The following is a 25,431-nucleotide window of genomic DNA, read 5'->3' on the forward strand; positions in this document are numbered from 1 at the left end:
TTGAGAAAAACGTGTGAATATGAGACAATCTTCACCAATGTTTAAAATGCATGGATTAAAAAACTTTTAGATTTCAATTATATTTGGAGAAACTTTTAACCACTCACTCTTCACAACATTGGAAGAGTCTAAGCACATAGTAGCATTCAATACTGCTTTGTTAAATGAATGATTAATGTGGATATTATACCAACAAATAACCTAAAGCTTCAAATCGTATAAAGTACAGACCTGATAGCCCTTTACAATTGGTTGGGGAGGGAGCTAAAAATTAAAAGAAACAGATGGGATTAAAATTCCTATATAAACAATGTTATAATAGTGTTACAATGACAGCCTATTAATAGGAATGTCATAAAAACTCATTGTAAATAGATTTTCAAAGCATGTACATATTTCATAAACAAGGCAACACATTACCTAGTCATAAATATTATAAATTTAATTGATTAGGAGGGTTTAAGAATATCATTTAGCATCAATCATTCTTGTACAATTACGTAACGAAAGAGACTTCAGAGACTCTTGCTGAAGCATAAGGGCTTTTTGAGAAGTAAGTTCAGTCATACCTGCTTTTCTTTCTTTAACGTGATAAGGCCAAGGTGAACATTATGGTAGAATATTTTAATCTTACTACTGGGTCTGAGTACTTGTGAGACAACATGCTGAAGACACTCAAAGACAATGTGGATTGAGACCCCTGAGAGTGGTGCTTCCAGCAGCGCTGCAGTGGTGGCCTTCTCCGAGACAAAGTTGGAGGGTATGGCAGGGAGGGTGGGGTTTACTCTGGACTCACAGTGAAACAGATGAACAAGTCTTCACATGTCCGTGAATTTTATATGTTCAAATCTATAGATACTCTTCCATGCCATACCTTTCCAAAGAGCATTTGTGCACTTTCTGTTTTTTAAGAGACTTGGATTATTGAGCTCTGCGAATGGTAATATTTTTCACTGTGTACTATCATTATTCATCATAGATCCTCAAAGGCAGGAAATGTCTGGTTCACTATTATATTTCTAAAGCCTAGGTCAGTGCCTGATACATTATAGGTATTAAGTAAATATTTGTTGAATGAATGAATGCATGAGTTTGGAAATGAATGCTTCAGTCCCTAGAGAGTTGGCAGAAGAAAGCATTTGGGAGAGGGAATAGGAAAGAGAGTTTCTGAAATCCAAAGTCAGGCCATTTATTTCAGTTCCTCTTCCACCCACCAGGCCTAGCAATGAGAGAGCCAAGCAGTGATCTCACCCGTAGAACCTGCTGGGCTAGTCCAGTCAGCAAGTGAGGTGAGTCCAACCACTCATCAAACATAGTAAACTTGGCTAATAGATTCCCAGTACAGTGTGACTGCTCTCTCCATCCAAATATGCCCTGCTATGCTAGATCTAATTATCCACCATGGAATTTGGCCACTTACACTGAGATTATGGTATGTTGAGAAATTTGAACTTTAACCACACATGAATAAAAGAAGCATGGGGATCAGGGCCACTGCTTCTGTGTGATTTTTGAATTTTTTTCAAACAGAAAACAGTTGCTTTGGAGCCTGTGAGTTTTCAACTAGAAGGAAATATATTGTAAGTCAAATTGATCCAATTTTCTAATGTAAAGTGTCTTCAAATGTCTTTATTAAAATAGTTTAAATTTATTGAATAATATCCAGATATATCTAAATATAAATATCTAAATAAAATACAGCACCTTTTACTAATCATCAAAAAAAAAAACCGTTGTTAGGTGCAGAGAAAGAAACAAAGTAAGTAAGATACAGTCTCTGGTGCTGCCTTTTTCAGTCAGATTTCAACTGAACTAGTTCAAAACCCTAAGAAAATGCTCTCCTTCCTCCTTTGGCAATAGATGCAGAAAGGTTTAGTCTTTCCAACTTATAATAGAAGGTCATAATGAGAATGCCACATGTCCCTGCAGTAGAATTAAACAAATTTTAATGTTTCTCTTTAAGCAAATTTTCCTAGTAAACAAAATTTGTCTCAGGGGTATGCTGGTGTGATATTCTCAAGCTTTTGGGGTATAGCTGGGGAAAGTCCTCTCCAGAAGCGAACTAGAGGTTGATCAGAGTTTTCTTCACTTTGAAAAATCGTTCCCAGTAGGACCCCAAGGGCTAGACAATTTCCACAGTTACACTTTTGTTCACCTTATATGCAACTCCTCCGGATGATACCTATTGAAGAGGTTCAGGTGCACATGTAACATTTGTTCTCCTCACTACTTCAGAACTGACTCCGAAGTTTTCATTTTCTCTCTTTTCCTTTCCTCCCAATATATCCCTTTTCTCTTTTGCAGTAATGGACACCACTTTGCAACATGCCTTCTCCTTATCTCTTTTCTCTCTTACACCATTAACTCTCTGGTACATTTGTTTTCTGTTTTCATGGGAATTTCTGCCTTGCCTGAGAGTTATTTAATGACAAGGAGGGAATGGTGTAAAACCACAGGAGTGACTAAGAAAAGTCAAAGAAAGCAACGCTAGTTCTACTGGCAGTGAGAAATGATAGAATGCTGGATTGACTTCAGAAAACCTAGGGATTGGTTCTGGCACCAAGGATTACCTGGTGGACTTTGAATTCAGGAAACCTCTTGTATTTCAGTTCCCTCACCCACATAATCAGCATGCTCACACTGGCCCTGTCTACCTGACAGAAATGACAATGAAATTGAATCAGACTGCAGAAGAGTTTTATGTTGCATTCATTTAGAAACTGTATATCTCTGTATTACATGAGATGTGGTTGTTAATGATATTAGATACCCAGCTGCAAAGGGGTCAGTCATGCACACCAGCTGTCCCAGCCTGCTGCTGTTTACTCTTACCTAGACTGGACTAACTCAGGGATAGTTAGGAGTTCATTCTTCAGGGTGCAAGTAATCCATATGTATGAGCAATCCTACCATCTTTAGTACACTCTATCTAGTTGGTTGACTTCATAAAGCTTCTCCCAGCTTGCTTTATTGGCAGTCTGATGCTGACCATGATCTCCTTTTCAGCCCATAAGCACTGCGCACACCCCCAGATGCAATCTGGTTGTTTGTGAGCATCTGGATTGGACTAGAATTGAGCAGGGTGATGTCGCTCTGGAGTCAGATTGGCTTGAGTTCAGACACTGGCACTATAATGAAATAGCTGTGACACCTTAAACTTGTTATTTAATTTCTCTGAGGCTACATTTCCTAATTTGTACAGAGAAGCCACTAATAGCTACACTGTAGATATTACAGTGGGATGAGTAAAAAACAGTAAAGATTTATTATATCCCAAGAGCTAAAAGTAACATACATCACAAATATGGGTATTTGGAATTGTCTAGATATTTGAGTTATAGTCTTAAAAACAAAAGATTTTAAAGAGAAGCAGCTGTGCAATTAGAGTAAGATACACTTTGTGGTTTCTTTGAGCTCATAACTCTTGAGTAGATTATCAAATCTGTACTGGCACAGTAATTAAGCCTAGTAGGTACTTAATTTTTTTGATAATTAAATGAGTAAATAATTAAATGAATGAATGAATGAATGAATGAATTCTACTGAAGTAAATTTGGAGAAATGTTGCATTTCACATCTCTCCTCTAGGTGGCGAAATGATACCTCCTATAGTGTATTGCATTTCGTTGTCTCAACAACTGACCTGAAAATTGTACTTTAAAAATCCCTAATTTTATGTCTGTCCTAGTGTAGAAGTACAGTCATAAATCTATTTTCTTCCAAAGTTATCTCTTTATTTGTACATCTTTAAGATTTTTGTCCAAAAATTGTTTATAGAAAATCATTCAGAAATATGATTGTGTAAGTACTATAAAGAAATTGAATTGTGCAAGAGACTTTTCAAAGCACTTGTGCAAGATTACTTTGGGTACTTTCAATTTTCACGAGTACTTACTCTTAGGAAAACATTGTTTTGTCCAAAGTTCATTATTATTTTTCTAGGGAATTTACTTTTCCCTAAATAAGAAAAAAAAAAAAAGGAATTCTACTAAAAATGATTTTTTAAAACTAAGCCCCAAATATATTTTTTTTCTTCTAGATTCATTGTGACAGGAACAGATAAAACTAAGAGCTGAATGCATTATCCTGTAAACTGAACACAGAAGAACAATTAAATGAGATAAATTAACCCAAATACCTCACTTTAATTTTCCTTTGAGCCAGGATATGAGTTCCCTGAATGATTTAAATAATGTCCCCCAATTTCCACTTCCCTTTATAATGACATAGTCTATATTTTCTTTTTTCTTTTTTTTTCTTTTTTTTTTTGGTACGCGGGCCTCTCACCGTTGCGGCCTCTCCCGTTGCGGAGCACAGGCTCCGGACGCGCAGGCTCAGCGGCCATGGCTCACGGGCCCAGCCGCTCTGCGGCATGTGGGATCTTCCTGGACCGGGGCATGAACCCGTGACCTCTGCATCAGCAGGCGGACTCTCAACCACTGCGCCACCAGGGAAGCCCTATATTTTCTTACACAAGATATACAACTGGAAGATATCTTGGAGTGCCATGAAAGCTAAAAGGCAAAGCTAAAAGCCACCTGAGAGCACACCAAACAGGAACAGCAGGAACTGAAGAGGGGAGGGGATGAGTGAAAAGAACAATGACATGTTATAGCCCAAAAGCTAAAATTAAATGCATGTAAACAGTTCTTGTTGAAACTAGAAGCCAATGTAGATTAGGCAAACCAGGCAAAGAGTTCTTTCCTGCCAAAACATGCCAGCATAAGAATCACCTAGTACTGAGACACGGCTAGTGATACAAGTGAGGTTAACATTGGAAAACTACAGAGGACTCTGAACTTGTGTGGCAGCTCTTAAATTCTACATAGTAAAGTAGGTACCTAAAACCCATGTTTCTTCTTTATCCCACCCAAAAAGTTGAAAGCTGGGCTTCCCTGGTGGCGCAGTGGTTGAGAGTCCGCCTGCTGATGCAGGGGACACGGGTTCATGCCCCAGTCCGGGAAGATCCCACATGCCGCGGAGCGGCTAGGCCCGTGAGCCATGCCCGCTGGGCCTGCGCGTCCGGAGCCTGTGCTCCGCAACGGGAGAGGCCACAACAGTGAAAGGCCCGCGTACAGCAAAAAAAAAAAAAAGTTGAAAGCCAGTTGTTCAGATACAGAAATATGAATGAGAATTTCTAGCGGTGGTTGAAACTTTCAAAAATACAAAGATGAATAAGGTATGGTTCCTACACTTAGAGGAGTGAAGAAGCCAGACATGTACACAAATAATTATATGAGAGCAATCAAGAGAAAAGAAGAGAAAGGAAGGAGCTAAGACCAAATTGGTATGTTGATATGAGAACGTGGAAGAGTCACGTTTGAACCCCATCCCACAGGTGCGTTAGCAGCAACTTGTCTGACCAGAGTCCAACCATAGTATTAGTTTTTACTGGATTTCCAATTACACCTACACTGCTGGGTCTCTGATGCAGCTAAATCATGGAAATAGACCTGAAGTAGATATAAATATATATAAAACACCTTTCCAAAATCACTTTGGGCTTGTTTCATGAGATCATTCTCAAAGGCATACAAGAAGCCAGGAGTTATGGAAGAAAACACCACCCATTAAATTAACGTACAATTCCTAACTTTGTCATGAGCACACAAGTGTAAAACCTTTCTAAGTAAAATAAGAAACAAGCTAAATATCCATTAATAGGGGAGTATAAATAAATTATAGAATATCTCATACAGTGATTTTAAAAGAATGAGGTAGCTTAGCATAGAGACATGTCCATATGTATAGAAGTGAAAGAAAACAATCAGGAGGAAACAATCTAGGCTAAAACTTGCTTTGTTATTTGATGCAACTTAAACACTTTTTCAAAAGGTTAAGCAAAAGCAGAAAATGGCACGAATATGTAAATAAAGTATGAAATATTATGCATTCTTTACTTGTCACTATCATGTTTTATCTCCAGAATTATAATGATTTACAGTGAATTTTTAATAAAAAAATTTTTGAGTGTTTGGATTATTTTACCTACCAAAAAAAAAATTTTGTCTTAAAGTATTGTCTTAAAGTGCAGTGTGTAAAGACTTTTAATATTATCCTTAAATATTACTAGGTTGTTTTAGACCCTTTCTCTCGAGCCACTTTTGCAATCTTTATCTTCATTAATGTTTAAAGCCTTCAATCTAATTAGCCAGTGCACACTATAATTTCAAGTCAAAAAGATAAAAGTGAACTTTGACCCAATTTCTATTATTAAATGGATATCTTGCCTTCATACCAGCCCAAAGCACATTTGTTATCATTTGTCTTTAGTCTTCATTATAAGAAAGGCAGAAGAAAAGGAGAGGAGGGAAAAAAGCTCAAGAAAAAAGAGAAAGGAACTGACCATCTTTTCGATAGTGGGAAGTGAAAGTCATCTGTTAAATGTAGCCCCTACGTTTATGATAAGTCAACATCCCAGGCCCCATTCTGTGGCTTCTGCCTTACTGTACAATGCTCTCCTCTAACAAAACATTCTCTTTGAGTAAGTTCATGTCTACAATGACTCAAGACCTTCAGATGTGATCATAGCCTTCTTTCCTTCTAGGGAAGTTCATAAAGATATAGAACTAGAGTCTCACTTTCATGAACCAAATTCACCTCTAGAAATGAGGCTACATGCCACAAAGAGAAGGCCAGTACGGCATGCACAGTATGTGGGACTCAGCCTAGCAGCTCAAATCAGCCAGTGAGGTTTCACAAAGAAGAAAAAGGCAAATACACAGAGAAGCAGCCACTACATTGATGCCCATGTTACACAAGTGGAACAGGTACATCCACCCTCTCCTGGTGCCAGAGCCCAAGCCAGACACACCCAGACTCTCCCACTCACAGGGCCACCAGGGCTGGTCTGAATTCAGTCAATAGAAGCTTATAGCATGGGGAAAGGTGAGAGCTGTGTTTGATGCCAATCAACATATGCATGGTTACCCAGCAAGGAAAATGAAGAAAAGCAACACCTGTACCCGTTTCTATTAAATTCTTTTCAAAGGACTTGAGGTAGAGAAATTAGAACTAAGAGAGAATGGTATTAGCTCAGTAAGTATGAAATAAGCACCAACCCTCTCTAAAGCAACTTTCCAATTCCAGTAGAAGAATTTTCAATGATGAGCCAGCAAAACACAGTTCCAACTGCCCTCAGTAGCACTTATTGGTTTGCTGTAAATACATTAGTTAGACTGCTGAAACAACTGAAAAAAACTTAAAACTTAAAATAATAATACTGTGATGATGATAATAATAATTGTAGTTACTATTTATTAAGCACTTATTAGGCACCAGTTTGCTGTATTTAGCTACGCAGCTTAATCTTCATAACAGTCTGTGAAGTAGGTTTTATTGTTCCCATTTTACAGATAAGGCAGCTACATCAAATGTAAATTAAGTATCTTTCCCAAGAATACTAGCTAGAGTTAAAGAGCCATACTCAAACTCCACCTGAACTGTTTCCACTTATACCAGGGGTCAGCAAACTATGACCCTTGTGTCCAATCTGTCCTGCTGCCTGTTTTTGTAAATAAAGTTGTACTGGAATGCAGGTAGCATCTCACTGTTCAAGTATAGATGATAACCTGCTAGCTGGTAGAGGTAAAGAATTCACCTGAGAAAGCTAACTTTTACGTTTCTAATCAAGACTTGTACCAGTTGCATATAATTGTTATTATATGTATAATTTATAGACAACCTTGTTTTTAATTACAAGGTTTTTATTGGAGAGACAGGTTTTGGGGTGAGTCTGCCATCTGACTTGCCAGCACTTGTTGGAAGTTTTTACGTTATTCATTTACTTGTGTGTGTATGTGTGTGTGTTTAGGAGTGCTATTATTAAATTTTGCTGGCATATACTGAGAAATCTGTTATTCAAATTCATCCATATATACACCTCCCCTACAACCCACTCTATCGCTTCACATACTGCACCCCTCCCCCATTTATCAAGGGCTAGGTTCAGATTATTTTCAAGGTCGTATACAGATAGGCTCACTTGGAATGGTCCTTGCCTGATTCTCTTTAGCTACTTGTACATGTGAGATAGTAGCAAACACTGCTTAAAATTGAAAATCTTTTCAGTAAGATGATGTAAAGCATGCATGTTATTTCTTCCTGCTCAGTGTTGTGAATTTTGTAGAAAGAGTACCTGCAGAAAAAACCATCTTCCCATCGAAGTCAGCAAGTGGTACTGATAGATAAGTGCTATAAACTGCCTACAGAGGAAAAGAGAAAACATAATTATACAAAGCCCACAAGGAATAAAGACACCCTCACAAATAGAAAAATGAAAACAAAATAGAATGGACAGCAATGAAGCAACTCCATGATGACTAAATAATACCAACAGCCAAACCTTTGTTAAGTATCTCCTACATATGCACATGAAGCTTATATATGAAGACCAGGGCAGGACATTGTGGAAAAGTATACATGATAATGTTTTGCAGATGGAGGAGTTCTCTTTTGTGTTGTTATTGTCTTTAAGTTTCTAACTGCTCTATTAATTAAAAGCATAGGAAAGAGTAGAAGAAATGAAGAAAAAGAGGGAAAGGAGGAAAGAATGGGAGAATGAGAAAGAAAAAGTGTCCAGTGTTAGATATCACAGTCCATTAGAACTGCAAGCCCTTGGGGCCCATGCACAGCCATGATCACTTGATCCCACCTCACTGAATCACTTCTTCAAATGACCACTGTGGACTTATGTTATATGTTGCTGAATAACAAATTAAATCACCTTCCTCCTAAAAATGAATGGCTTACAATGCCTGTGGGTCAGGATTCTGAGGATGGTGTAACCGGGTCCTCTGCTTCACAGTCTCTCACCAGGCTGCAGTGAAAGTGTCCATCAGGGTTGGGGTCTCATCTGAAGGCTCACCTAGGGAAGGAGCTGCTTCCAAGTTAACACACATGATTGTTGGCAGGATTCATTTCCTTGAGGGATGTTGAACTAAGGGCTTCAGTTCCCTGCCAGCTTTGGCTGGAGACTGCGCCCAGCTCCTCTCTCCTATGGCAGCTTTGCTTCATCAGAATCAGCAAGAGAGAGTCTTCTAGCAAGATAGAAGTGATAATCTTTTGTAAACTAATCAGGGAAGTGATACCTCCTCTAAGTTGCCACATTCTATTGGCTAGAAGTACTAAGTTACTCAAGTGGAGGGGATTACACAGGCACGAATCCTAGGAGGTTGAGCTAATCAAGAGCTATCTGAGAAAATGCCGACCACAACTTGGCAATCTACTCTCAGTATTTTTGTTTGCTAATTTTTTTTCCTGTCTGATCGCTATTCAAATTACCACAAAAATTCCAAACTAGTCATGGCTAAATAAACAAAACTTTGCCTTTGGTTCTAAGTTTGTGTTCCTTAGAAGAGGTAGTAGTACATTAGAAACATTAGGCTGATATAGAGAAAGCATGAGTACAGGCCTAGGCCCAGTTCTGGCTGTAAAATTTTATCCATGAACCTGATTTTCTCATCTTTGAAATGGGAATAATTATACCTTCTCTGTTTGCCGCATATAACTGTTATGAGGACCAAGGAAGATCACATGTGTGAATGTTTTCCAAAGTACAGTAACATAGCACTGGAGGTGCTTGAGATGATTATAGGTGGTACCTGGACTATAGGAGGAAATTTTTTCAAGTATTTGTTTTTAGAGTACATTAGAAAAAACATAACTTGCACAGCAAACCCATGATTTTACAGCTAATGTTGCTTAAATAAGACTTAAATGAAGTTGGGGAAAAGGTGAGTCAACTTGAAGAAAAATATTAAGAAAATAATGTAATAGATAGTCTAAGAATAGGGCAAACGTTGTGAAAGTGGTATACAAATGATTGCATAAATTTTAACATGCTCAATAAATGCATCAAATCTTATTCATTAACTTATGCCCCATGATTCTGGTTTAAGAAGGTAACTAGATATGTTCTTTGTTACTAATGGAGCAAACCTAATTACACCTGGTAAAAGAGACAACTGCTTGAAAATCCAATTCTAAATTTTTTGACTACAAATAATCCATCACCTTTTTTATTAATAAAACATTTGTTCCCTGTGCATTTTCTTTTCCTAGCAATGTATTAATAATAACTTCCATTTATTAGGAGCTTACTGTATGCTAAAACGTGTGTAAAAAATTTCAGTTAATACATATCCTATGAGGAAGATTGTATTATCATGTCTTTTGAATGAGGAAACTGAAGCTTAAAGAGATTAAACAACTTGGCCAAAATAACTCAGGAAGAAAATAGCAAAGCTAGAATTTAAACTCAGGTCTACCTAGCTCCAAAGCCTGTTTTAATTCTACTTTGCCAGTAATGTCTTAAAGGACTGAACTTCTACTCACTATGTCCACACCTCATGTTTTTTTGACTTCTTACACTTTTACATTTCAGCATTCCAATTTTTTTTTCCTCTGGAATGTGGGAAAATATATCAACACCAGGGCATTCAAAACAAGGTCAAAGAACGAATTTTGTTTTTTTTGTTTTTGCCAAATACCCAGACAGGACATACACATTAAACAGAATAAAAGAAGCAGTTGCTTCCTGGCCCAAACTCTTTCACCCAACTCACTCCAAAGGGTAGAGGAGCAAACAGAAAGATAAAGTTCAGGCACTTCCTAGGGCTTCTACCAGGCAGGGATGTTGGTACTCACCACTTCCTCTGTATGTCCTTTCAACCAAGGACAAGTCTACAAGCAAAGAAGAAGCACATTACCCATGGGCTCCAAACACCTAGTGAGCTATTTAACTGCAAAGAAGTCTTTCCTCAAGAAAAGACAGCATCTGCCTTTTGCTTTTTCAGTATGACATGTAAGTTCTGACTAAAACCAGATTTTCCAGGTAATAAGGGTAACTAACATGTGTTTAATTCTCTTTTCAAGAAGAGCTTTGAGCTTTATGTCTTTAGATCAAGAAAAATAGACTTGAAAATCTACTTTGAGAAAACTGATTACTAAAGTTACAGCTCATGAACCAGTGGCAATTAGAATTCAGGAGATTACACAGAGTGGAAGGTCCTAGATGGGAAATATTACTTTCTATACTCAGATTATCCACTATCCATTTTGCAATAGGAAGCAAGTTTTTGCTTATTTGAATCATGGGGTATTAATACCACAATATTCAGACCTTAGTGATCACATACAAGGTAAAATGTACTTGTAAAAAGACAAAGTCAGAAGTAAATACATGAAAATGGAAAATTCTAAGTAAATATTTGAAAACAGGCCATTGAAATATTCTCTAATAATATACAGATTAAATTTAGAAGAGATGTCTTCCCATTGCTCTTCTCTGCCCTCATAGCCCTGGAAGATGACCACCACTAGCAGTAGGTGTGTGCCTCAGTGGCACATACCATACTGACTACCACAGTCTTGTGGGTTGGGGTATACACCAGATGGGAGGTGCCATCACAGCATGGCCACCAACATTCTCTCTTCTCTGAATCCTTTAAAGAGTCCTGGCCAGTATTCCTGCAGAACATCCAACAATCTGGATTGGTTAGACTGTCTCCTCTGTGATTAGATTCACATCAAACGTTCCATCAAAAACACCACGTAGATGAACCTCAAACTGTACTAACAAAGTATACATCAAAATCAGTAACATTGTTTTATAAACATTATCTAATACTTCACTGTTAAATTTCAAGTGCTAATTTGAGATCAGGGTGCCAAATTTAAAATCCTAAAATTGCCTTTATATTGCTTATGTTTCTGCTATCTCTTTACGTGAATTTGTTTTGAAACTTTCATTTCAACACTGCCTTGATTATAACCACAACAAACACAATTTGAGACTAGAGTGTCAAAATTAAAATCCAAAAACTGCCATCATAGTGATACTGAATTTTGGCTTATGAGAATTTTTTTTAAAACTTTCATTTCAACTATGCCTTGGTTTATAACTGTATCTAGTTCTTCAACGCTGAATTATGAGTACTCATTTAATATGGGAATAGCAAAATTAGAAACCCAAACCCAACATGCCTTATTCTGGTACCTAGGTCTGTTTCTTGAAGCTTTTATTTTAACTCTACCAAGGTTTCTCTAAGATGAATAATAATTTTGCCTTCTGTTTATGATTTTTGTGGAAATGGTTTTATTATTGATTCACTCATATAACAAAAATGATTTTTAAAGTCTTTATATGATGTGAGTATTGATTTCTCATAAGCCAGACCTTGTATGTTTGAGGGTGGAGTATAAAATATGAAGTATATTCAATTTTAAAATAACCTCTTTTAAGTGTTATTTCTATAATTTGATTAACTTTACAACAAAAATTGCTACTCCTGCTAGAATATAAGAGCCATGAAGATGGGGATCTTTTACTATTTTGTCAGTGATGTATCTTAAGAGCCTAGAAGAGTGCCTGGCACATAACACTCCATAAATATTTGTTGAGTGACTATTAGATGAATTGAACAATCAAAACAAACTTGCACACAGAAATGAGCAACCATGAAGAAAAGCATTCCTCATTCAGAAAGGGCATTATTTTTAGATAATTTTCTAATAATATTGCCTTGCTCACTATTTTTTTCACTTAGTAAGAGTGCATATATAAAGAGAAACTTTAGAAGAAACTCTTATCAGGTATATTATGTGGTAAATGCCTTCTTCTGACATTGTTTCTGAGTGTTTTTTATGTAGTTCTCTGAATTTTCTCAATAGATTATTCCAAGTTTGAATTCAATAGATTATTCTAATATGAATTACAGCCCTCATTTTATTGCACTTCACTTTATTGTGCTTCACAGATATTGTGTTTTTTATAGATTGAAGATTTTTGGCAACCCTGCATCAAGCAAATCTATTGGCACCAGTTTTCCAACAGCATATGTTCACTTCATGTCTGTGTGTCATATTGTGGTAATTCTCACAATATTTCAAGCTTTTTTATTATTATTATATTTGTTACAGTGATCTGTGATCAGTTTCTCTGATATTACTGTTGTAATTGTTTGAGGCCACCATGAACTGTACCCACAGAAAGAAGGCAAACTTAATGGATAAATGTGTGTGTTCTGACTGTTCCACTAACCTGAACTTCCCTGTCTCTCTCCCTCTCCTCAAGCCTCCCTATTCACTGAGACATGACAATATTAAAATTAGGCCTATTAATCACCCTACAATAGTATTCAAGTGGAAGGAAGAGTTGCAGTTCTCTCACTTTAAATCAAAAGCTAGAAATGATTAAACTTAGTGAGGAATGCAGGTCAAAAGCCAAGACAGGCCAAAAGCTAGGCCTCTGCACCAAACAGTTCATTAATTTGTGAATGAAAAGGAAAAGTTCTTGAAGGAAATTAAAAGTGTTACTCCAGGGCTTCCCTGGTGGCGCAGTGGTTGAGAGTCCGCCTGCCGATGCAGGGGACTCGGGTTCGTGCCCCGGTCTGGTAGGATCCCACGTGCCGCGGAGCGGCTGGGCCCGTGAGCCATGGCCGCTGAGCCTGCGCTCCGCAAACGGGAGAGGCCACAACAGTGACAGGCCCGTGTACCGCAAAAAAAAAAAAAAAAAAAAAAAAAATCCTAGGACCATTAAGAATTATGCTAAATCTACTCTGCCTATGCTCTATAAATGGAACAACAAAATCTGTATGACAGCACATCTGTTTACACGTGGTTTACTAAATAAATATTTTAAGCCTGCTAACGAGACCTACTACTCAGAAGATTCTTTTCAAAATATTACTGCTCATTGACAATGCACCTGGTCACCCAACAGCTCTGATAGAGACATACAATGAGATTAAGGTTGTTTGCATGCCTTCTAACACAGCATTTATTCTGCAGCCCATGCATCAAGGAGTAATTTTGACTTTAAAGTCTTATTACTTAAGAAACACATTTCATGAGGCTACAGCTACCATAGACAGTCATTCTTCTGATGGATCTGGGTAAAGTAAATTGAAAACCTTCTGGAAACGATTCACCATTCTAGATGCCATTAAGAACATTCATGGGGCTTCCCTGGTGGCGCAGTGGTTGAGAGTCCGCCTGCCGATGCGGGGGACACGGGTTCGTGCCCCGGTCCAGGAGGATCCCACATGCCGCGGAGCGGCTGGGCCCGTGAGCCATGGCCGCTGGGCCTGCGCGTCCGGAGCCTGTGCTCTGCAGCGGGAGAGGCCACAGCGGTGAGAGGCCCGCGTACCAAAAAAAAAAAAAAAGAACATTCATGGTTTATGAGAAGAGGCCCAAATATCAACATTAACAAGAGTTTGGAAGAAATTGATTCCAACCTTCATAGATGACTTTGAGGGGTTCAAGACTTCAGTGGAGGAAGTAACTACAGATTTGGTGGAAATAGCAAGAGAACTAGAATTAGAAGTGGAGCCTGAAGATGTAACTGAATTGCAGCAATCTCATGATAGATATAACTTTAATAGAGGAGGAGTTGCTTTTTATGGATGAGCAAAGAAAGTGGTTTCTTTTTTTTTTTAATTTATTTATTTGTTCATTTTTGGCTGCGTTGGGTCTTTGTTGCTGCGCACGGGCTTCCTCTACCTGTGGCAAGCGGGGGCTTCTCTTGTTGCGGAGCACGGGCTCCAGGCTTCAGCCGTTGTGGCTAGCGGGCTCTAGAGCGCAGGCTGAGCAGTTCTGGCGCACGGGCTTGGTCGCTCCGCGGCATGTGGGATCTTCCCGGACCAGGGCTCGAACCCATGTCCCCTGCACTGGCAGGCGGACTCCCAACCACTGCGCCACCAGAGAAGCCGAAAGTGGTTTCTTGAGATGGAATCTATTCCTGGTGAAGATGCTGTGAAGAGTGTTGAAATGACAGCAAAGAATTTAGAATATTACATAAACTTAGTTGATAAAGCAGCATCAAGGTTTGAGAAGACTGACTCCAGTCTTGAAAGGAATTCCACTGTGGGTAAAATGCTAGCAAACTCTATTGCATCTACAGAGAAATCTTTTGTGAAAGGAAGAGTCAATGGGCACAGCAAACTTCATTGTCGTCTTATTTTAAGGAATTGCCACATCCACTCCAACTTCAGGAACCACCACCCTGATCAGTGAGCAGCCATCAACATGGAGGTAAGACCCTCCGCCAGCAAAAAGATCATGACTTGCTGAAGACTCAGATGATGGTCAGCATTTTTTAGTAATAAAGTATTTTTTTAATAAATTTATTTATTTTTGGCTGCGTTGGGTCTTTGTTGCTGCACACGGGCTTTCTCTAGTTGCGGTGAGCGGAGGATACTCTTCGTTGTGGTACACGGGCTTCTCATTACGGTGGTTTCTCTTGTTGCAGAGCATGGGCTCTAGGCGCGCGGGCTTCAGTAGTTGTGGCTCGCGGGCTCTAGAGTGCAGGCTCAGTAGTTGTGGTGCATGGGCTTAGCTGCTCCACGGCATGTGGGATTTTCCCGGACCAGGGCTCCAACCCGTGTCCCCTGCATTGGCAGGCAGATTCTTAACCACTGTGCCACCAGGGAAGTCCCTTTAGTAATAAAGTATTTTTAATTAAGGTATGCACTTTGTTTTTTTAGACATAATGCAATTTAGCACTTAATAGACTACAGTGTAGTGTAAACATAATTTTTATACGCACTAGGAAACCAAAAAATTTGTGCAACTTGCTTTATTGCGATATTTGCTTTATTGCAGTGGTCTGGAACTGAACCTACAATATCTCCAAAGTCTGCCTGTATATTTATATCTTGGGAACATGTCCTTATATACAAATAATCAAAGAAAATGTTAAGACTACAATTTTTTAAATAAAAAAGAATTAACAGTGTAAAGAAGTATAAAAAAATCTTCAGAGTGATTAAGCAAATTTAGGGATGGAAGAGGTGGTATCAACATATTTTATCAAATTTTTTTGCTGGACAAGTTTCAGAATTACTATAACATCTACTATTTTTTTCTGAAAAATAAATGAATCTTCCATGCTAAAATTGTGACATAAAATTTCATTTCTACACTTGTCAGTATAAATTAGTCTACATTTAAAATTTGCACTCCTCTCTGAGCTCTAGACTAATATTGAACATCTTTCAGCTCTTTCTAATATTGAACATCTCCACCCTGGATATATCACCATGTCTCAAGTTCAGGCTCTCTGAACTCAAACTTGTGATCTTTACCTCAAACCGCATCCTCATCCAGTGTTCCCTGTTTTGGTAACCATGATCACCAACCTCTTCAGCTATATAAACCTGCATAACATCTTCCTCTCCTTTATCTTCTATCTCAAGTTTATTGCTAAACACTGTTGAAGTTATTCCTTAATTATTAAATATATCTTAAAGCATTCTACTTCTCTCCATCTTGCATACAGACACTTTAGTTCAAACTACCAAAATCTCTCCTCTGAACTCCCAGCCTGCTAGTATCCGCTTTCACATCTTCTCCAAACCATTCTCCAACGTGCATCTAAAGTGATTTTTTTCTTTTTTATGTAACTGAAAATCTGATCACATCACTTCAATGGCTTCTCCTTTTCTTAAGATAAAGATAAAAATTCTTACCATGGCCTATACTGCCCTACAAGATCTTGCTGTGCTTCTTTTTCCAACCACAGTAGCCATACTCTCCTCCTCCATCCCTATGCTTAACCATAACTTCTTCAATACGTCCATGCTTTCTCCCACCTCACAGCTTGCCAGATGCAGTTCTTGCAGCCTGGAATGCAGCTACTGCCCCATTCCCTTGATTAGTTAATACCAACATAGTCTTGCAGATCTCACCTCAAATATCCCTTAATTTCCTTGACCACCAGACTAAGTCAGTTCCCTCATTATGCATTCACAGAGCATCCAGGACATTTACCTAATGGCAGTTACCATGTTTTATAGCTAATACTCTCTGATTTCCTCATCACTTACACCTAGCACATAGTATCTGATATTTAGTATGGACTCAATATCAAATTTCTTAATGGATAAGTAAAATATTTTACAGATAGCTAATAGTTCAAGATTTTATTTTAGCATTGTTACTGAAAATATGGTTGAATTAAATGTGGATTAAGAATATATTTTTAGGAAGATATGAACATGTTGGTATTATTTACATCACACACATGACATATTGGTAATATATGAGAGGACGGCTTCATGAGAGGCAAGAAAGTTAAAAGCAGCGAGAAAAAAAGAGTCCATCGGGATACAAAGCTGCAGAAATAAACTACAGTCAGATGAAGACTGAGATTATTGTATCTAGCAACAAGAAAATCATTGGAACCACTTGCCAAGTGGTTACCTAGATTCTGAATGAAAGCCAGATTACAAAAGATGGAGGAGTGAATGGAAATAGAGATAACATTCCTCTTCCAAGGAGCTTAAATTCTGAATATGTAGCTTCTCTAGCAATGCATAAGGTAATTATTTAATTGTGTCTGTGCTGTGTGATTAGATCTACAAGAGCAACAATTTCAGATGAGAAAAAAAAATCCAATTTTCCTTTCACAGTAACTCATGAAGATGGAGGCTTGAATGTAGGGCTGGCTCCACAGCATATCATATTAATCAAATCTTCAAGCCAATTCATCCTGCTGAGATATTTGTACATGTGCTTGTACAGGCACATGCATTTTTTTAAACAAAGAAGCCTGGTAAAATTTTTAAAAACGTTCTAAAAAATTACTACATTTTATAGAGAGGGTTTTATGCCAAGAGCCCTGGGGGGTAAATACTTTAACAGATATGTATGAATCATAGATTTCCCTGGTGGCGCAGTGGTTAAGAATCCGCCTGCCAATGCAGGGGACACAGGTTCGAGCCTTGGTCCGGGAAGATCCCACATGCCGTGGAGCAGCTAAGCCCATGCGCCACAACTACTGAGCCTGCACTCTAGAGCCCGTGAGCCACAACTACTGAAGCCTGCCCGCCTGGAGCCCATGCTCTGGAAAAAGAGAAGCCACCGAAATGAGAAGCCCACACACTACAATGAAGAGGAGCCCCTGTTCGCCCGTGCGCAGCAATGAAGACCCAACGCAGCCATAAATAAATAAATAAATTTATAAAAATGAAAAAGAAATGTATGCATTATACCTAATGAAAGATTAGTACTAAACATAGCTCAGAAATAACATATCTCTGAGGGGAAAAAAACACAAATTAAATATGTAATTTATGCCAAATAACAATCTTCAAAAGAAAACTAAGATAAAGTAAAATTCTCAATTCACTGATCTTTTTTAGCATATTTCAAGAAATTAAGTAACTATCTCTACTTTGAGAAAATGTTTTTCAGGTAACTCAACCTCTCATTCCCCCTCCTGATATTCCATCTACAATAGTAAGAGTTGTGAAATTCACCAGATCCTAACATTAAAACTAGACATCCAATATAAGAGAAAGACAGAGAACTTCATGTCACAAGTAATTACTGACTCCTATATTGCTGTATTATTCAACATGTCTAAGTTGAGCAGTAAGCCCTCTTCATGTAGGTGAAAATGTAAGTCCTCATTCATGTAGGTGAAAATGTATGTAAATATTCTGATCTAAGAAACTAATTATGTTTTATTTATAAACACAAAGGCTTAGAAATACTATGACCAACTGGCTAGCAATAAGGTCCCCAGCACTCAGGTTGTGCTTTTTAAATACCATTTCCCACTGAAAAATAATCAGTGCTCCTTTGAGAAATGGTTGATACCATGCGTAGTGCAGGAAATGTACCGGATAAGAGTGGAATATGTTGTCATACCAGAAATCAAGGATTCTGTCAAAGACTACTGAAGTCATGTTAAAAAGACTCAAGAGCCAACTTGCAGGAGCTCCCAGTGGCCAAAGATAGGGCTTGAGCATCAATAGGAATGATAATTATAGTAAATTGAAACACACCAATTATGTTTAAATGCATATGTTTACAATAATTTAAAAATCAGTAATCACTTTTGGAAGAGGCTAGGGACTCAACTCACCATTTTGAAAACTTGAAAATAAAGTATTCATTCTGTCTCTTATATATACCTGAGGGCAACCAAGCAGATAATGAAGAAAATTTTCTCTTTATAGAAGTATTCCAGCTAGTGGATGAAGAAGTGTTGATAGGATTAAAATATCACCATTTTGCAACCCCTAAGGAAATATTAGATCTAAGAAATAATTATCAGTGGCTGCTGAAGTCATAGAAAAAGAGATAATCGAGTATGTGCCTCTTGGTGGAAGTTTACAATTCTACTTATGAAGTATTTTTGCCAAAATATCAAACCTGAGTCACATCCAAACTCTAGATCTAAATACCACATGATAAGAAATACAAGTGACAGAGAAAAATGTTAAATATCATCATGAAGAAGCATTCTGTAAAGTCCGGACTTCAGAAAACCACAGAATTAACAACTCAATTCCTGCAACAAATCAATTGAAAGGGGGAAGAAGAAGAAGGATGAGGAGGAGGAGGAGGAGGAGAAGGAGGAGGAGAAGGAGAAGGAGAAGGAGAAGGAGAAGAAAGAAAGAAAGAGGGGAACTGATAGATTAGAAGAGACACAAGAGACTGGTAAAAATTTCAATCAATTTCAATGTGTTGATTTTATTTTCATCCTTATTCATATAAATAAATTATTAACAACAGTTTTTAAAAAGCAATGAAAAGTGATATGTGTAAAAATTGGAAGAGACTCCATATGGACTGAATTGTGTCCCCCAAGATTCATATGTTAAATCTCTAACACCCAGTACCTCAGAATGACTGTAGTTGAAGATAAGGCATTAAGGTGATTATGTTAAAATGAGGCTGGGGGGTGGCCCTAATCCAATCTGACTAGTGTCTTTATAAGGAGAGGAAATTTGGACACACAAAAGAGATAGCAGCAGCTTGCATGCTCACAGGGCGACTATGTAAAGCGGCAGCAGGAGAGAGACCATCTGCAAGCCAAGGAGAGAAAACCAAAACTGAAAAAATAAAATTCTGTTGTTAAAGCCACCCAGTCTGTGGAATTTTGTTATGGCAGCCCTAGAAAACTAATACAGATGCTAAAATGATGTATATGTCCATCATTCAATTAGACTTAGAACCATTTATGGGGATCCTGGAGCAATAAATCTCAACTGATGAAATGGAGAGAATCAAGCCTCCTGGTGAGATGGGGGTCATATATAGCTTGAAAAAGCCACGAAAATGATTCTGAATTTCTTTCTCCCCCAACTTAGAATCACTGTCTTAGATCCAACCAAAACACACACACACACACACACACACACACACACACAAGTGAGGACATGATTATGGAACTACTTCTCTTGGTCACTCAGCTGATTTTATTCACACTTTTATAGTGAGTTCATATATAGTTTCACCAACTAGAATATAAACATTTTCACTAGGGATCTGAACTATTTATAATATTGAAACTGATTCTATCCCTTCCCTTCTATTAACCTCCTAAATTCTATGCCAATTTACTGTTTACTTTCTCTCCCTTCTCACTTGTAAATAATCCACCCTATTAAAAGGCAGAGCTGTGACTATTCCAAATTTCAATTGCCCACTATGTTCTCATCCATTTCATCTCTTAAATGTGTTTAAAGCATTAACAACAGGTTGTGTTTCACCCTAGAGACAGCTGGGTTTCAGGAAGAGGTAAAACGTTTCATTATCTCACTCTATTGTCCAAGACAAATGTGCTATTGTATTATGTGTGAAAAGTCACCTTTGAAGTCTATTAAGGATATGTTGTGAGGGTGAGCCATCTGGAAAACACACTGTAGACTGAAAAATAATTATAAACTAGTTTATTGTGCTTTCTTTCCAGTTAAGCCTACAATGACAACTGCTGAAAACCCTGTGTAGTGCAAATGGTAGAGGATCTGAAGCCACACAGGTTAGACTACACCTCCAGCAATGATTAGCTAGTATGCCAGTGACTTAACTTCTCTTTTGTCTTGCCTGTAAAAGTGAGATACGAGTGCATGTTGCATAAGAGTTTTATGAGGATTAAATAAAATAATACTTTAAAACATTTGGAACAGAGTAGACAAGTGTAATTTCTCCTCTCATCTTTTAAGCATAGAGGATATTTAATATTCTTTACATAGAGAATATTAGAAAATCCAATAATAATTGGAAACCAGGTTGAGCAGGTTGGTTTTGTAAAGAAGTCCACTGAGCTTCCATGTGGTTTCCTTTAAATTTCAGGGGAGAAAAAGGCCTTGGAAAATCAAGTTTGAAGCTTCCTCAGGAATTCTCAGTTTGGAGTGGGTTAGGACCACCCAGATTTTGCTTAATAGAGAAGCGCTGTCCGTGGTGCTAGTAACCACGCATACCCCTGGCAAAGTTTTTCCCTGCCCAAAGTTCTTTTCCAGTCAATTTGTCTAGTGCAGCTCACATATCTGCCTCTGGGAAGCTTATCAATATTTCCGCTCTTTGGGTTTCTTCCTATCTTAACATTCTTTATCTATGTCTCCTTCAACAACAACAACCATTCTCTTCCATCTTATCAACTTCAAATAGTTTTTATTTCTTAGACACTTTGCCCATACCCACCACTTAAGAAGGTGGCTCAAATATTGGCTCAGGCTATATTTTACTAACCTTTTTGTTAAGTTTTAAGGAAATCCAAGGCTCAAAGCAAGAACATAGGAAACAGTTGATTTTCAATGCATTCTTTAAAGACTCTTCAGCTGCAACACCTCTAAGGAAATTCCCTGCACTTTTTAAGTTCCCCTCTTTCTTACTTCCAAGGTACGCTGTAGATGTATCTCTCAGTAAAGTTATCACATTAAATTGAAACTCTTGTTGTTAGTTTTGTTAGTTTCGAGTGTCACTAGAAAGAGTTTTTTAAAATCTAGGAGCCTTTTTTTTTTTAAGCACTGGCCAGCTTGTACCCACTCCACTCTTCCTCTCTTCTCCACCATGTCATATCTACCTATGCTGATGAAGCATGCAGTTTCAGAAGACTAGGCCAGGAAAATTCATTTCAGTTTAAGGAAAATTTATGATCTTAGCTTTCATGCTCACCTGGATTTGTAATTCATGCAGGCATATTTTTATGCAGTCATACAAGTATTCATTTTAGAGTTGTATACTTATATAGTAGTAGTATATTCAAGCACTATTTTCATCTATCCCTACGTCTACCTTTTCAAAAAGCAAATCTGCATGTAATCTGTTGTTTTACTTCTGAGTTCTTGAGTACCTTGATTATCCATCGCTAGTAGGCTTTCCTTCAGTTCCTCAATCCTAATGCTGTCTTGTCATAGGACAGAACTCTCATAAGAGTAAATTCTATCCTGAACTCATTTTGGTTGGGAAACCTGAAACTTTACCTAGGTTTCCTCTGTTGTTCTGATCATGAGCTAGGATTCTATTTCATCCTGGATGGCCCTCCTCTGGAACCCAGACATCGCTACCTCTCTGACCATTGCCAGGAGTGGCTCTATTTATCATATTTTGTAACCCACACGAGGAATTTATATTTTCCATCCTTACAATTCTAATATCTGTGGCCTGGAAATCTTGGTTCATATAGAGAGAACAATTTTACCATGAGATGTTGGAAGAGTCCCATTTAAGCTCTAGATGCTGCCCAATCACTTCAGGCTCTTCATGCTAAGAGACCAGTTAGGAAGTATAGGAGTCATCTCTCCTAAAGAGGATAATTGATCATGTTTATCAGGAAAAGATAGGGCTTCTGAATCTAGAAGCATTCAGTAAAAAAGCATTTGATATCCAGGTAATCCACTGGAATATCTCGATATTTATCTGTCCAATTGTGATAGTAAATGGACAAGTATACCAGCCATGGTGTGAAAAGGGCATGGTTACTAGCTCACAACTCTCAGGAATGGGGGTCTACTTAACCTACTAAGTTAGACACCTAGATAACTAGATGTGCTAAGAGTGAGGGAATCTAGAAAGGGAGTTGAAGAGGGAGACAAGGATTATTAGTAGTGGCTTTGTAACCAGCTGCAGTAGCAAGGGCTGTAGTTGTCTTCCTAACCTTCACAAGCATTCTGACTTGCTGTAGGGGTGAACTAGACTTCAAATTAGAATATACCAAAGGAGAAATTATAGAGCTGAGAAAGAGGAGACTGTTATTACAATAAAAGTGGGAAATGCGTTTTTTATATTTATTTAAACTAAAAAAGAGAGAAAGTTCAAACATTTTTCACACACTCCCACCCCCTGCCTCTGGGACCACCAATCTGTTTTCTGTATTAATGAGCTTGATTATTTTTCTTTTGTTTCTTGGGGGGTGGGGGATTGTTTTTGTTTAGATTCCACATATAAAAGAGATCATATGGTATTTGTCTTTCTCTGTCTGACTTATTTCACTTAGCATAATGCCCTCAAGGTCCATTCACATTGTCATGAATGGGAAGATTTCAGTCTTTTGCAGCAGATATATATATATCAAGTTCTTTATCCATTCATCCATCAGTGGACACACAGGTTGTTTCCATATCTTGGCTATTGTAAATAATTTATATGTCTTTCTGAGTTAGTATTTTCATTTTCTTCAGAAATGGAATTGCTGGATCATACAGTAGTTCTATTTTTAATTTTTTGAGGAAACTCCAACTGTTTTCCACAGTGGCTACATCAATTTACATCCCACGAACAGTACACAGGGGTTGCCTTTTCTCCACATCCTCACCAACACTTGTTATTTCTTGTCTTTTTGATAATAGATATTTTAACAGGTGTGAGATATCTTACTGTGGTTTTGATTTGCATATCCATGGTGATTAGTGACTTTAAGCATCTTTTCATGTACCTGTTGGCCATCTGTATGTTCTTTGTAAAAATGTCTATTCAGACCTTCTGCCCATTTTCTAACTGGATTGCTTGGTTTTTTGCTACTGAGTTGTATGAGTTCTTTATATGTTTTGATATTAGTCCCTTATCAGATATATGGTTTGGAAATATTTTCTCCCATTCATAGGTTGCCTTTCATTTTGTTGATGGTTTCCTTTTCTGTGAAGAAGCTTTTTAGTATGATGTAGTCCCACTTACTTATTTTTGCTTTTGTTGTCAGAGTCAAAAAGTCATTGCCAAGTCCTATGTCGAGGAGCTTACCGCCTATGTTTTCTTCTAGGAGTTTTATGGTTTAAGGTCTTACATTCATGTATTTAATTCATCTTGAGTTAATTTTTGTATATGGTGTAAGATAGCTGTCAAGTTTCATTATTATGCATGTGGCTGTCCAGTTTTCCCAATACCATTTATTGAAGAGGCTCTCCTTTCCCCATTGTATATTCTTGGCTCCTTGGTCATAAATTAATTGACCACATAGTGTGGGTTTATTTCTGGGCTTCCAGTTCTGTTCCATTGATCTATGTATCTGTCTTTATGCCAATACCATACTGTTTTAATAACTGTAGTTTTGTAATGTAGTTTGAAATCAGAAAGTATGATGCCTCCAGCTTTGTTTTTCTTTCTCAAGATTGCTTTGGCTATTTGGGGATTTTTGTGGTTCCATAGAAATTTTAGTACCATTTGTTCTATTTCTTTGAAAAATGCCGTTGGAATTTTGATAGGGATTGCATTGATTCTGAAACTCTATTTGTTGGTTTAAATGCCACTAGGGAGAGTTTCTTAAAATCTAGGACCCATATCTTATCCAACTGTGAACTGTGTTATAGGATATGCTGAACTAAGTTTTGTTGAACTAAATTTAATTACTGAATCCATTAGAGGGCAGATCCAACAATACTCCTTTAAAAGGCAACCTGCCTTGTTGCATTTGGCTGTGCACTAAATTTCAGAGTAATCAGGCTGTTCTGATGAAGATATTCTTGACTGAGCCCATTTGCCACCACACCCACCAATATCAGTATAGTGACTCAGCCCCTCCAGGTAACTGGCAAAGAAGCAATGCCATTTATTTCAAAGATCCTGGCTTCCTACCGTCCATCTTTTCTCTTCCTTCTCCCCTTCAACTGGCACACCTGTAATCCCCAATACACTGTGCATGGGAACTGGCCTCTAAGACTAGATGAAAACAGCTCATCCATGCTTTTCACCCAGCAGTAGATTTCTATTCTTCTGGCCAGACCATAATAGAATCAGCATCAACAAATAAAAAGACAGTTTTTTGCTAGATAAGAGTGGAGGTTCAAATAAGAGTGAAAGGTAGAGGGAAGAGATATGGGGACATATGTATATGTATAACTGATTCACTTTGTTATAAAGCAGAAACTAACACACCATTGTAAAGCAGTTATACTCCAATAAAGATGTTAAAAAAAAAAAGAGTGAAAGGTAGAGGAATTAAGGACCTGAAAACTAAGAAATGAGGTGTGGTAAGAGAGAGAAAAATTGTTATTAATGCTGCCCCCTTCCCTTCCCCATCCAGGTTAATTTCAACTCTGTTGAGGCTCAGTCAGCAAATCTTTAGCCATAATCACCACTTCCATGCCACCCCCTACCCTGTCTGTAAAGAGCTCTTCTTTATTCTACAGTGGATTGGGAGGAGGGGAATCCAAGCTAAGATATGCTAGAAGAAACACGTGGAGTCTCTCATTTGTGAGTAACCAA

General features: G+C 37.9%; 1 long non-coding RNA gene across 4 annotated transcripts in view; it reads right to left on the reverse strand.

Moving 5' to 3' along the window:
- LOC113610664 (uncharacterized) overlaps positions 1–25,431 on the reverse strand; it is a 60,500-nt gene that overhangs the window by 19,646 nt on the left and 15,423 nt on the right. The window contains exon 1 of one of the 4 annotated variants that reach the window (XR_003429163.1): positions 570–1,306. The exons of 1 other annotated variant lie outside the window; for it this stretch is intronic. This is a non-coding gene — a long non-coding RNA (uncharacterized LOC113610664). Of the gene's footprint in view, positions 1–569; positions 1,307–25,431 lie in introns of those variants that run through there. 2 more of the 4 variants (XR_003429164.1, XR_003429162.1) reach the window with 2 other exon arrangements.

Source organism: Aethalodelphis obliquidens, unplaced genomic scaffold (genome assembly GCF_003676395.1).
Source record: "Aethalodelphis obliquidens isolate GAN/ISIS:26980383/991018 unplaced genomic scaffold, ASM367639v1 scaffold64, whole genome shotgun sequence".
Classification (NCBI taxonomy): domain Eukaryota; kingdom Metazoa; phylum Chordata; class Mammalia; order Artiodactyla; family Delphinidae; genus Aethalodelphis; species Aethalodelphis obliquidens.